Genomic DNA, 14,737 nt, shown 5'->3' with positions numbered 1-14,737 from the left:
GCAGCGGCGGCCGAGCGCGGCTGTGAACCGTTCTGCAGCTCTAATCTCTCCCTAATGCTTCTCTTAGGTCTTGTTTTCTCTGCACCGGGATCGACCTCAAAATAGTTTTCCCTGAGCCTCAGCCAGCAGCACCTGCTAATAACCGTGGAAATTAACACAGACAAACAATGGAATCAGTCTTCCTGCAGAAGAACGCCAAAGCTGCACTCGCCGATTGCCAAAGTGTGAAAGCGAACAAAAGAAAACAACGACTGCTGGAGGAGTTTGTCGGGAGACGCCAGCCGGATGCTGCAGCGTGGCGGCTGGTGGTTATGGAGGAGTCAAACCATCCAGAAAAATGAATTTTAATTGATATAAAAAAACTTCATTTTTTTTATAATTGATCATTTTAAAATTGTACATCATGATATAAATCTGAAAAAAATGACACATTTACTGTCCTACAAATGATCTGTTTTTTAAGGCAGTAGAAGTTAAAAATTTAAATAGTTGACTTTAAAAGATTTTACTATGAAATACTTATACTGGTTGTCACGACAACCATAAAAAACCAGAGTGTGGAGCTAAAGTCCCTGTGAACTCGCAGATTCTTGTTTCTGTAAGGATATTTAATTCTGAGACTATGTTGGCAATACTGCACAGTAGTGGAGCGGTCAGCACTTTTAACTCAGAAGATGCTGGTTCAAATCCCAACTTCTTGTGTCGAGTTTTCTTGATCATGTCAGGCCTCCAACTTCCCTTGACAGCCCAAAAAACATCTTTAATTGGTGATTCTGATTCCCATAGACGTGAGAGTGTGGTTGTATGTCTATGGGACATGCTGAAACGGACTGACAAACTCTCCAGGTTTGGAAGTTAGTTTAGCATATTGAGTAGGTGATAGAAAAGTATCTATTTCTCTTCTATCTTTTCTATCATTTTGAAAAAAAAAAAAGTTTCTGATTTGTGCTGATACAGTTATATATTACTTGAAAAAAGAGTCAGAGAAAAGTAACTAATGACATTTTTGTCAATTTTTGTACAATTGAAAATATACTTTACTGCGGTATATTATGAAATATATCATTATTGTAATATAGAACCATGTATGCAGGGATATATAAAGTTATTGTGATACAAAACAATCTATATCGTGATATATATCGTTATCGTGATATAAAATAATTTACATTGTGACATGCATTTTTTTTTCCATATCACCCAGCACTAGACTCCATCCTGTGACCCAGAACTGGAATCAGAGGGTTTAGAGAATTGATGAATGGATTTCCGACAGCATAAACAGTGGTTACCAAGGAAAAACTGAAAATGAATTTTGTCACAGAGACACCAAACTCACTAAAATTATTTGTCAGCCCCAGACATGAAGATAATTCAATGGTTGCTATGGTTTTTATCTTTGTTTGGGCAACAGATTTGAATCAAATCACAACTAATCATTTTAAAACCTGTTAACACCAAAGCTTTAGCTCCGCTGTTGACATTCTTTGGACTAGTGTTTTTCACAATTCATGTAATTCCAGTGCAATCTAAAGCAGAGAAAATCAGCTTTACGCTAAATTTAGCAGTGAAGTGCTATGATATCAATGTAAATCTGCTGATTCTGTCCCCAAGAAAAGCAGCTTTGGCCAGTATGCATCACTTTAAACTGTTATGGCTTATCACAGCGTCAGAATGTAGATTTCATAAATGGTTGAAGAGTTATAGTATGTCATAATCTTTTGACAGAAGATTTTTTTCTTTTTGCACAAACCAACTGATAAGAATATGTAAAAATATGTTGACCTAAAAACAGAAAAGCAATTTTTTATCCACATTAGTAGCAAAAAGTATTGATCAGTAACAGTTATCAATGGAAACATCTTGTTTCACTGTTGTAAACAGTGGGAATACATATAGAAATAGCTGCATTAGCCAAAAACGAACTGGACTGAGTTCTGCTGAAGCTGAAGCTCCCACTAAAAGCATTTCTATTGAGTTAGCGGATGATTTACACCATCACTGCCTTCAGTTCAACTCCAGGTCCCAACGGGAGCCCTCAGTGTTTGAATGAATCTACTGCATGTTGCATTGTATAGCGTTTGGCTCCAGTCTATTATTGAGAGAAACAAAAGTCTTGTTTCTTCTAGTAAGACTACAATTCAGCTATCCTAAACTCTATGACATGGACTTTTCACCGTATAAAAACGATCACCTGAGGCGAGAGTTGAAGATTTCATGGATGTCATTTTCATCTTTCCATTGTAGCCTCAGGAAATCCTGTTTTGAGCCATGAATGCTGCATTAGCTGCACATGCTGCACAACAAATATTGGTGTTTGTTGGGGTAAAAGTGCTTCCCTTCTCCCAAATGAGCAATACAAGAAAGAGTCTGGAGTGGGGCTGTCCGATATGAGGAAAACTTGTGATATTAATGATCGGTATTGCAGTGACGCTATGACTTACGATACATGAAGAAATAGCAAAGAAAAAAAATACATAATACATTGTTTCCACTTTTATTTAAAATTATAAGTCGACAATCTCCAGTGTTAACATTCTTTAAACTCTCATAACTCTTCAACCGTTGACACGATTAACGTTATTCCTGTAGATTCTTGGGCAGATATGAAACACGTTACAGTAGTGAAGAGTTTACACAATCAACGGGAATCAGCTTAATCATGATGCAGAGAAAAACTATTTGTGTCTTTAAACAACACTTAAAATTAGCAAAGTGTTGCATATTGCTGTAAACATTGAGATATATTGCTAGAGACAGTGAGCTAGCCTGTTATCATTGTTCAGGATACGTAAAGAGAGACGCTTTATTGGACATGTCAGTGAACAATGAGACACTGCTGAGCAGACAGTAGAATGACCATAAAATGCTTAATTTTGGTCTAATTTTAAAAGAAAAAAACTGATCATCACAAAATCCGACCCAAGTCATAATATTAAAGATTTAGTACAAGTGCAGCAGATTAACGACATTTCAAACTTTTCTTTAAATAAATACGTTATTATGTAGGAAACACAATGCATACCTGATGTATGGTTGTGATTTTATTCTAATTTACACGCAGACTAAGATTTAGACAAACAAGATATTAAAATAAAAGGACAAAATAAAAGTTTAGGAATCAAGTCATATAATGATAACAAGCGTAAATGTCTTTTACATATGCTGAAAGAGCTCTATTAAATACAAGAAAAGATGTAAGGGAATGTATCAAAGAGGGAAGGTTATTGCATTCACTGGGGGCTCAAAGGCAGAATGCATATTTTCCTGGATTTCTATTGAATCTGGGAACAAGAAAATAAATCTGATCAGTGTGAATTGAATGAAACTAAATACTGCCTTAAATAGGAAAATGTGAATGTTAATGTAAATGACATCTAAAGAGTGTACGTTGGTTACGAAAGTATTAAAATAAATAATATCCAGATAATCAAGTATAGGAAGTAACAGTTGAGAAATTATTATTTTTCTGACAGGAAGATTAAAGCAGTTAATTGGATGATACAATTATTTAAGACTGTAGCTTATTTTATTTGTAATAGATTGTATTTGAATTTTAAAGGATAAATCATTTTCTAACCAAACACAGAGATATTTAAATGTCTCGGTGTTCATAAGTGGAGAGGAATCTACGAAATGCAAATTAAGTATTCTTCCATCAGTATTCATGGCTTGTTTCTGGAAAAGCATACGGAAAAGTATAATTTTGTTTTATTCCAAATTAACTTATTAGATGACATAATTTTTTATTACAGAGTTGAAATAGTGCTGTAAACTAAAGCTGATATTGGTAATACTAGGTTTGGAACAGTATATTATGGTGTCATCGGCATACAAATGAATATTACATTCAGAACAGCAGGTGGTAGGTCATTAATGAATATGGAAAATACATTAATACACTGTACATGTTCTAAATATATTTATATTAATCTGATACAGTTCACATCCTTTAAAATGCATTAGTGAAATAATGAGGTTGTTAACATTATACAGTGTTACATGGATTCTCAAAAGGAGAAGTTCTAACAAAAATCTTCAGATCATTAACATTGTAAACATTGTTCTGCTTCTCCTGGAGGACGTTTCAGTTTGGCCACTAGGTGGAGCTCATGCTATAGCAATTGACTTTTTTCAAGAAGAATAAGCAAATAATGAGCAAAAAACAGTGTTTTAGACTACAAATGGTTACTTTAAAAAATATTTCCTTAAAAGAGTTTGTAAAATTCATACCTGTGAGTTTATAAAGATATTAATTTAGTCAGCAATGTGTGTTTACGTCGACAGAGCGTTAGCATTAGCCGTCCTATGGGAAATTCTATTAAACGTTAGCTAGTGGACTTTAGCTTTATGTGCTGAATCAATCCATATTTTTATGGATCGATTATTGATCTATCGATTTTATCCATCCAGTCCTAACACCCTCTGCAACACACATTTAAGGGACATCCACATCCGATGAAAAGTCTACGTAAATGTAAGCCTTTTGGGCTTCCAGGTTCAAAACTCTTCATAAACACATTTTTAAGACAGTTTCTGGGACAAACGTACAATAGTAGGCGGAGTTAAAGGATTAAACATGAAAGGGCTCTATTTGATTTGTTGAATTCTTCTAGCTAATATGAGAATGTGTTAAATGTTTAAATGTGCGTGAACATTTAAGGTAGACATTCTTGCTGTCTTTATCGCAGAGGCTGATATTGTGATGATGATAAACCTGCGACTTATCGTGGAGGTCTAGTCTTGGTTTTTGTTCAGTGAAATGCAGAGCAGTGACAGATGCAAACGAGGGGAAAGGCGGGGGTAAAAAAAAAAAAAAAAAAAAAGCTGCTGACTCACTGCATTCATGAGAGCGTGGCACAGCTGCTCGGGGTGAAGCTCGCCGCCTATCCTTCAGAAGGACGGACGGAGTGCTGCTGCTCATCAACCCCGAGCAGCCGCACGAGCCGCGCTTGGAAATAAAGCCGTCTGATGGCATGAAATAGCTTTCCTTCTCCGCTCCCACATCTGAGTTCACGCAGAATGATGCAATCTGAGGACGCCAATGAATCGCTCCAAGCTGTGCGAGCATAAAAAGAGCCACAGACACACAAAGCCTAATCGCAGAGACAACAACACAATTGCTTTTGGAGAAAAAAAAGGCTTCTGTAGATGGACCAAATAAGTGCTGTCATTTTTGCAGAAACATTTGCTGTGTGGGACTGTGGTGCATCACATAGCACAGCCGGACAGCAACGGCTCGACCTCGTACTGTCATTCTCAGAGGTTGTTATCCTGTTGTTGTCGCCTCAAATGAAGCCAGCAAGAGAGCCTGCAGAACGCGCATTTAGCAAACAAGCCGTAGTACAACCTCTGGTGCTTAAATTACAGCTGCAGAACTCGTCCCTCCTCAGATATCCACTGCCTGATGTTTACACAGTTTAGGAGGAGTCAGACCGCAAAGGCTGAAAAGAAGAAACAAAGCTGAGCCAGTAAAACTGGTTCGCACAAAGTCTTTCCTTCTCGTCTGACTGACAAACGGCTTTAAAGCGTTTTGTCATTTTCATTTAAAGCCTCATGAAGCACAAGTCCCGCCAGGAATTGTTCTTCTTGTTGTTTAAAATGTCCAAAATGCCTGATTGCACCACGCATTCATGACACAGTAGCAATGTTTGGAGGCTTTTTCTTTTATTATTCATGGCATCGCACTGCAGTAACAGTAACAAATAGTCCCTGGAAACAAAAGTGATGAGCTCTCTGCTCTTTTGTCTTCTTATCGACAAAATGAATCTAAGGAATTTGCTTAATATGTCCACAAGTGATAAAAGTAGTGAAAGTTGTTTAGGGAAACTAATCAACCAATATTTCTCTTTATATTTCAGCTGGGCTCTATTCACTCTCCTCTGACACTTTGAGGTCCCACTCTGATTCACAGGGTCACTTCATTATGAATTTAGTGTTTTTAGCCAAAATTTAAAAACCTGTTGTTTTCTAGGACATAGTTTCTGCAGAACGGCAGTAGCTCATTAGAAATTTGCTTCTAAGTTATGGTGTTGGTAAGCCCGCCCCCATTTCCCATCACCCATTAAGCTACGTTCACACCCCACTCAGAAAAATGCATTCAAGCAGCAATGAAAAATCCATCTTAAACGCACATTTCAGATTTCATGCATCGCTGTGCACATTTTTAAGGTTGTTTTCAGGATATACTTTCAAAATGAAGGTGCGTTGAAAGTTAAACCAGGTTGAACTTTGCTCAATCGGAGACTGATTTGGTTTTAAAGTAAGTTGGTTTGAAAGGAAAAGCCCGGAGCAAAGTTTGCACCACTTTGACACATTGCTCCAAGCCTTTTCCAACTGTAGGTGGCAGACATGAGCAAGTAAACAGCAGAAAAAGACGAAGAAGAAGAATCTCCACCTGGCTTGTCCAGTCTTAACACAATATGATAAACGCATGCTTCAAAACATGTTTTTAGGAGTGATTGTAGCATCAGAAACTTTATTTTAAGAGTAATTTTTTTATGCATTTTCCCATCATCAGAAAAATGCCACAAGAACATGTTAAAAACACCAAAAACACCATTGTTTTCCTAGTGGATCTTTTTTTATTTTGTATTTATTGTTTTATTATTACTATTATTATTTTTATTTTATTTTTTATTATTATTATTTCTTTTTTTGTTAATTAATTTTTTAGTGGATCTTTAAACTAATAGTTTCACAACGTCTACCCCAAAATGTTCTCTACTGTTCTTGGAATTTTAGACAAAATCCACCAAACTGAAGATAAATTGGACTTTCTGCATCAAGAGGGTTGAACGAGGGTATAAAATGTATCTTTTTTTCACAAATCCATGGTGTTGAGAGATTTGAACTGATGACAATAAAATTCCGTCTGGTAAACTAACTTAGTATAATTTTGATATTTGCTGCACCAGTTGACAAACTAACAGTTTTAATTTTAATTTTAGACATTGTGCTAGAAGACAGGAACGTGAACGACAGGTGTCCTTTGACTTCAGGTCACATTGTTTGAACTATGCTGACAGAAGTCAGGATAAAGGACTAGGAGTGGTGTTTGTGCATTATGTCACTCGACTGCTGAGTTTAAGATGTGGTTTCAGTTCTGTGTTAAAGTGCAATTCATTCAAAGTTCTTTTGAAATCTAGTCTGAATCTTTTAGTACACCAACAACTCCACTGAAAGATATAAGTTAAATAAATGTGCTATTTGATGTTTATTTTCATGTCTTTCTCCTGTGTTACACAGTGATTTAAAGCTATCATCTGACTGAACCAGATTCACTCAGACAACTTTTTCTGTGACTGTTTGAAGCTCGTTTGTAGCATAAAGTGTGAAAAAATGAAAAACCATCATGAGTTTCATTACCATAACAATTACTGGAACCCTTCTGCAGCTGTGTTTTCACTGACTATGAAATTAAGAAATGTGCCTAATAGAAACGGGACAAATTTGAAAAAACTTGCATTTATCAAAAACGATTTTGCACTCAGAAGAGGTGGTTTTTGAGGCACGTCAAAACCTTTTTTAAAATTAAATGAGTCATGTGACCAACAACCGGATACCACACTTGGCAGGCGTCACAAGAGGCTCATCAACACTTGAGCGTATCATGCGGAACTGTTGGATCCACAGATCCTCTGTAAAATCTCCAACCACCATTTCCCAAAATGTCTTCATCTGTAGGCGCTCCATGTCCTGAAGAAGACGCCGACGTCTCCTTTGATAGGTGATGATGAGCGCGAGTGTCGGGACAGAAATTTGAATGTTTCTGCTGTAAATTAAAGTATTGATCAAATTAACTGGAGTGTTTTTGAATGACTCATCATGTGAATTTTGTTTTTTCAACATTTCTAGATGTTCAGTAAAGTTTGGAGCAGATGTTTAATTGAAACGCAGCTTGTGAAAAAAATTTAAAATATTTTTGGAAAAGATCATTTGCAGAGCATCAAATGTAAAGTAACTTTTTGTGAATTTTTACCAAAAATCATTAAATATAATTCTTGTGTCCCTAAATATTAGCATACCAGAGGCATACAGTTCTGCTTATTGTAGTTTTTTTACTGAATTGGATAGTAAGCTAATAAATAAATAAATAAAAACTATATAATACCCAGAAAATTGATAGTAAACCAAATTAAGAAGCCTATATTAAAAATAGTACACAGTAAACATTCTAGCTAGCATGTCAACTAACTTTCCTTGTAGCCAGCCTTCCTGTCACTATAGTAAATGTTTATTTTCTTTATTTTTTCTTTATTTTATTTTGTGGCATTCTACAAAAAAAGTTATTTTCACACTAGGATAGACTAGGTTTGTTTGGTTTGGTTAGCTCTCACAGTTAGCACTGCCAGGCTAGGGGCGAACCAAACCAGCAGTTTGCTGACTTTGGGGGGGTGGGGGGGGGACCGCCTAGCTCCTTTGATCCAATAGTTGTTGTATGAGCCCCAGCACATCCATATCGCACCATTTATCCCTCAAACATTTTCCAACCTATCATTTGATTTATCCATCAGACTTTTCTTGCTTTTTTCCTCTTCTTTTTACTGAGTTATTCATCTTGCTCTTATGGATGGTCCCTGTACTGTTTATTTGAAGTGAACCACATCAGAACTCATTTACAAGAGAACTAAGATCCTCCTTTAAAGATTATTAAAGTTTGTTTGGTTTAGCGCCAAAGTTAAATGATTTTGAATGACCTGTTCCGATATAAATCCTGCTTTGGATGTTTTTAACATGATGTTTTGCAACTTTCTTGTGATGAAAGACATATATAAAGAAAACTCAGCTTTAAATTGCATTTCTGAGTCTTTTCTTTATTCAAACTGATGTGAATCAGCAGATGAAAACTTGACATTGAAAAAAGCTTGTAGCTGAGATACGGATGCTACTATTAGCGGGATAAAAAGCTCAACACTCCGCTACATTCCAGTGAATCCATTTGTAGATGGCTAGATGTATTTACGTCCTGTTTTTCTCAGCATCTGGCTCAAAACTTTACGGCTGGATAGTTCCAATATTGCTCGCCATTTTTGCTGGTAACATTAGCTCTGGGTTGTAAGCTTGCAGGAGAGTGTGAACAAACAGATCATGGGAAATTAGGGCAGGCTTCCTCCGTGCCAATGGTCCCACCCACAAACTCAGAGACAAATTTGAACTACTGCCACTCTGCAGAAACTATGTTCTGGAAATTGACAGTTTTTTTAGGCTAAAAACACCAAAATCATAACTAAAAAAATCACATCAAAAGATGATCGGAGTTGGACTTTAAGCTCTATGTGTAGATGAAAACTGCTGGTGTGGATGTGCGTGCATAAATACTGTTTACTGGGGTTCAGCCGACAGGTCGAGACGTGACCACATGGCAGATTTAAAAACATGGGCCAAAAGCACTGACAGCCAAGTGCACCGCAGCCTCTCACGGACAGACACAACCTGTTGCGTGACTTCTCATCTCTGTAAGTCATAGCAGCATGACCCCAAAGCCGTTACGCAATAGACCCAGCACGCTCCAAAAGCTGCCACATCTACCACTAAAAACCACTTCAAACTATTCAAAATATACAGCAATAGAGCAGAACATAAAGTACTTAAGTTAATTTGCAAACGTGGAGAAAGACTTCCTCAAAAGAGACACAAGTGAGGTGGAGGGAGGGTTATTCAGCTTTCCCTCATAAATGTTCATTTGAATTGCAAATGCTGCAAGGCAGCATGCTGCGCCCCGAGACTCTGAATGCAAAAACCTCGACACCAATAGAAAGACTCTGGATGCTGAGATCTGAACTCCATACTGAAGAGGAGGTGGAAGGAATGAGGGAACCGCAGAGAGAAACTCCTGCCGAGATGAAGGCATGCCTCCCAGACAGACAAGCGGGGCGGTGTGACAGGCCGGTGACAGAGACGTTCACCTGGCTTTAAGACGTCACCTGTGCAAGTACGACACCAACCGCTGAACTTCACCCATTCTTTTAGAGTTAATTACCTCTAATATTTTCACTATCCACTTCAAGAGGATAGTTCAAATGTCAAAAACTGTCTAAAGCTTTGAATGGCGGAGAAAAAAATCAGGTCAGATTAAAACTGATCTGAAATCTGGAGTATATGATAAATAAGGGACATTCATGAGACCAACAGTACATATCATAAGTATCAATAACAATTTTCATTGATTTTAACGATATGGTCAATAGCAGAATTACTAAAACTCACAAAGCTTCAGAGGCCATAGCTTTAGGCAGTCCGTTTGCAATGGCTTTATCACGATGTTCCCATACAGTTTGCTTTCATCTTCTAAACCAGTGGTGTCCAGTGTCAGTCCTCCTGGTGTCCTCCATGTTTTCCAAACAACCTACCATTAAAGCTCCTTATTGGCCAAACACACCTGATCCAGGTAATCAGCAGCAGATAAGTCAGGGTTTCTGGAAAACCAGCAGGAGGCCGGCCCTCGAGGACTGACTTTGGACACCCCTGTTCTAAGAGACTAGAGACCAATTCAGAGTGTACCCCGCCTTCGCCCAACAGTAGCTGAGTTTGCTCCAGGATCCCCGTGACCCCTAAGGGGATTCATCGGGTTCAGACGATGGATGATTAGATATGTCATCTTCAAAAGGTAGTCTTGGCTCACAACAGGAAGGTTCTTGTTCGAACGGGATTCTTTCTGTGTTGTGTTTATCCGTTTTCTCCAGACACTCCAGTTTCCTCTCAGAGTCTAAAACAAACGCTTCATCGGTTGATTGGTGACTAAATTAGGCGTACATGTGATGGACTTGAAAACTGTCCAGGGTCTACCCGACCTTTGCACTTTGCTCCAGCAACTCCATGACCCTGACTAAGTACTAGCAGGTTGATCTTCGGCTACCACAACCTTACATCACTAAGTGGGGTCAAGTCAATTACCAGTTGATCCATTTAGTTGTATGGGTCGTCTGTGACTAAAGTTTGTGGTGATACATTCATCCTTTTTTGGGCAAATCAACACCTTTGTCTTAGAAGTTCAACGTTTTCATTTGAGTGTGAAATGAAAAACTAACATTGATGAAGGCGATGAGGTGTCTGAGGTCAAAGTAATAGAGAAGTTGAACTTTTCAAATGTCACTGAGTGCTAAGTACTCACGACTAACGTGACAAGTCATTTGAGTCCTAGGTAGAGGGAATGCCAAAAGTTGACAGTTTTAGAGGTTATAGCGGATTTCCTGTTTGTGTAGTGATATTAGGTTTAGCATTTTTAAGCCTTGAAGGAAGCTGGTTAACCCTTATGCAATCCTCGATATGTTGATGTTGGGGAGTGGGGTCATCTAGACCCCAAAAGACAGTGCGCTGAATCTTTTTTTCAAATATTTTTTATTTTCTCTGGCGTCCGTGGCAGAAATGAAGTCATGTCCACATTTGTCATGGACGGATTACACGTCAATGCAAGGCTGGGGTCATCTGGACCCCATAAGATACCACGAGGGTTAAATCAGAAGTTCTTTTGACTCTGAAAGTGTTACATCAGTTCTATGATTCCATCATAGCTGATGCTAAAGTTAGAAAATTAATTTAAAAAATCTTAATTTATAAATAGGTGATGTTCCTAAGTTCCATGACTGAGGTTTGGGTCACTGATGTACCATCCCTTGACTGCCACCTGAATACCATTGCACCAGCCTCTTTTGACTTCTCCTGTAGGTTAGGGACTCAACCGTCAAAATTATGACACAGATCATAAGTCATCACTTAGAAAGAGGTCTGGCCACCATGCACTCACCTATGAACCCCAACCCCAAGTCTGGTTTTAGAGTCGGGCCCTGGTGACACCAACACAAGTGACACTAACCGGACCTTCCTTGTATCTTCTCATAAAGAGGTTCAGGACCGCTCCTTGTCTGGCTCATCACCCAGGACCAGCCTGCCATGGGAGACCCCACAGCCCCGGACAGTGCTGTCTAACCCCTCCACTGTGTTGAGGTTGCAATTCAAGGCGAAACAAAATATAACTGAATAGCAACTTCCACTCATGATGAAAACAACAACACAATGAGTAGTGTGAATATTTAAAAAGGCTTTCCGTGCTAAACCCGATCCTTTACCGCCATGATAAAGGTATCACCAACATGCCCCTCAAAGCACTGGACACAGCAAAAGTTCTCACAACACTGTCATGTACCCGTATGTGTCCAAACACACCGTTCTTCTGAAACTGCTGCGACCGGATGGTGTCGGTTAATACAACCAGGCGGGCTTCATTTAACATCAAAAACACACAGGACTTGAAACAGAACAGAACTGAACGGGTGGTACCGATGTCGTGGCTCAATTAGTTTCAGCTTGTAACAATTACAGGAACTGCTGATGGCTGCTTTAGCAGCAGAACCTGATAAGTCTGTCGACTTGTCAGTGTGAGCTACTCCCCAAATAAATTACATCTTCCAGTTTGGATGGATCGTTGGTGGATTCAGAACAAGTCAGATATTTAAAATGACAACATTTTGTCCTGTTTTGGTTTCCATAAAAGGCTCAAAAGGCAATTCAACACACTAAAACCAATTAAACCCTGCAAGGCTATGGACCAAAGGTGAGGCAACATGCATGCATGGATTTGCCCCGGCATGTAAGGAAGAGCTGCACCTCTGCAGCACCTCCTGCACCACCTCATCACTGATGGCTGGTGGAATACTACAAATTCCTATTCACTTTGTGTAGTTGTTGTTGCAGGGTGGGACGTATGCAACACCAGGTCCTGTGTGTATGTGCGCGCGTGCGCGTAAAGGGTGTGTTGGATAAAAACCCTGAGTAAGCCAATAGCGGATCCAGTTTGTCCCTGACGCTGGCCGGGCAGCGGAGTTCAGAAAGGACAGGGACGCTGAAGGATCCAGCTGGATTTCACAGCAACACCACGGAGCTGGTGACGCAACAGATTCCTGCCCACTGTTGTATCCACGCAGGCTGCAGCCGGAGCGCAGCGCACCGGCAGAGCGCACGGATCACTGTGACGCAAAAAAATGGATATTCTAACATACCCTCCAGTCAGACGGACATCCATCCAAGAGGGGTGGTAGTGGAGGTGGTGGGGAGCATGGATGTTGCGCGCCGCGCGGGAGGTGGATCCGTCCTCAGCCGTGTTTATTCCCGGTTTGAGGGGTGAGGGAGTGTGTCGATGTTTCTGCCGGTGTGACGCCTAATGAGTGAGGGAGGGAGGAGAGAAAAGAGGAGGGAGACGCGGTGTGCGCGCGCGCGTTTCCTGCAGAAATGCCTGTCAACGCGCATTCAAACCAAATGCCAGGGTGGTGACGTCACGCCTCATTGTTTGTAATAAGCGCAGAATCTGGATCATTGATGCTTCACTTTGCTGCTTTGTCTCCATACAGGGGCGGATTTTACCTTTAGGCAAAGGTGAGGGACCGCCTGGGCCCCCCACAACACTTTGGGGCCCCAATCTGGAAACTTAAAATATTTCTTAAATGATTTTCATGGCCATTGTTATTTGAATAAATAACGTGTTTCCATCACACATATGCTCGAAACTTTATTGAAATTCTAGAAATGTGGAACAAACACAATTTCGCAATTACACTGTTTCCATTAAATTAACTTTATGCAAATAAATGCAAATCAACTCACGTGATAAGTCAGTCAAAACATGGATGTGAACAATACTTTGATTTACAGCAGACACATTCAAACTTCTTCTACAGCACTAGAGCTCATCTTTATCTATCAAAGGAGACGTTGGCGTTTTATTCCAGCAATGGAGCGACAAGCGAAGAGATTGAGGAAATGATGGTTGGTGATTTTACTGAGGAGCTGTGGATCCAACAATTCTGCTGACATGCTCAACTTTTGATGAGCTGTGTGATGCTGTGCAACCACTTGTGGTAGTATCTGGTCTTCGTGAAATGACTCATTTAATTAGAAAAAAGTATTTCCATTGCAGTTTTGCAAAATATGTCAATTTCAATACCAAAACCACCTCCTCCAATTGCAAAAACTTGTTTTTTTCAAACTTATGCTTTTTCAAAATATTTGTGTTTTCATTGGGAAAATATATTATCGCAAAGCCAATTTGTGCAATTTCATACTGAGTGGAAACACAACTTCTGTCATTAAAAAATATAAAACAAAAACTACTCAGATGGATTAAGACCGCTCATGTTAAAGTCTCCCCCACCCCCAACCCCCCTGGAAATTCTGCATCAATGGAATATTCTGCCAACAGCAAGTAATCTATAGAGCATTGACAGTATATAGAGATGGACAAAGAGCCTGTGACATCATCCCTGGAAAATACCTTACCTCCGTCTCAAGTGAAATGAAGTTAAGTTTAATTTTTCCACAATATGGACGTCACCATCTGGAGCCAGACAACAGTGATTGGTCCGAGTCAAGTTTCTATGGTAACTGTTATCAATTATTATTAAGCTTGTCAACGCCCCTTCCACTGAAAGTGGTTTGGGAGAATCTGTCAATCAAATGTTCGAGGTGGGGCCCAGTGGGCACCAAATGCTTTTATTGAGGCACCTGATTTGCCAGTTTAATAACTTACGATGAAGAATTAAATATATTTATCACAAAATCCTGGAGGGTATGGTTCATATATATATATATTGTTTTGTTATTTGCTCCATCTATCAAGTATGCTTATGTCTCTTGCTTCCAATTTCATGAAGTTACATATGTTACAGATGTTTAGAGAAGAAATGATTATTACAGCCACTGCAGAGGGCCCCATCTTATTGATCGCCCTGGGCCCCTAAACTGC

The 14,737-nt window shown here is 39.2% G+C and overlaps 1 protein-coding gene across 1 annotated transcript in view; it reads right to left on the bottom strand.

Moving 5' to 3' along the window:
• LOC112144719 (protein 4.1) overlaps positions 1 to 13,282 on the bottom strand; it is a 106,199-nt gene extending 92,917 nt beyond the window's left edge. Inside the window, exon 1 of the mRNA XM_024269422.2 lies at positions 12,999 to 13,282. The gene's annotated coding sequence lies outside the window, so the exon portion shown is untranslated. The remainder of the gene's footprint in view (positions 1 to 12,998) is intronic.
• Between the last annotated feature and the right edge of the window lie 1,455 nt (positions 13,283 to 14,737).

Source organism: Oryzias melastigma, linkage group LG5, assembly GCF_002922805.2.
Source record: "Oryzias melastigma strain HK-1 linkage group LG5, ASM292280v2, whole genome shotgun sequence".
Classification (NCBI taxonomy): domain Eukaryota; kingdom Metazoa; phylum Chordata; class Actinopteri; order Beloniformes; family Adrianichthyidae; genus Oryzias; species Oryzias melastigma.
The sequence above is the reverse complement of the archived record's forward strand: the minus strand, read 5'-3'. Positions and strand labels throughout refer to the sequence as shown.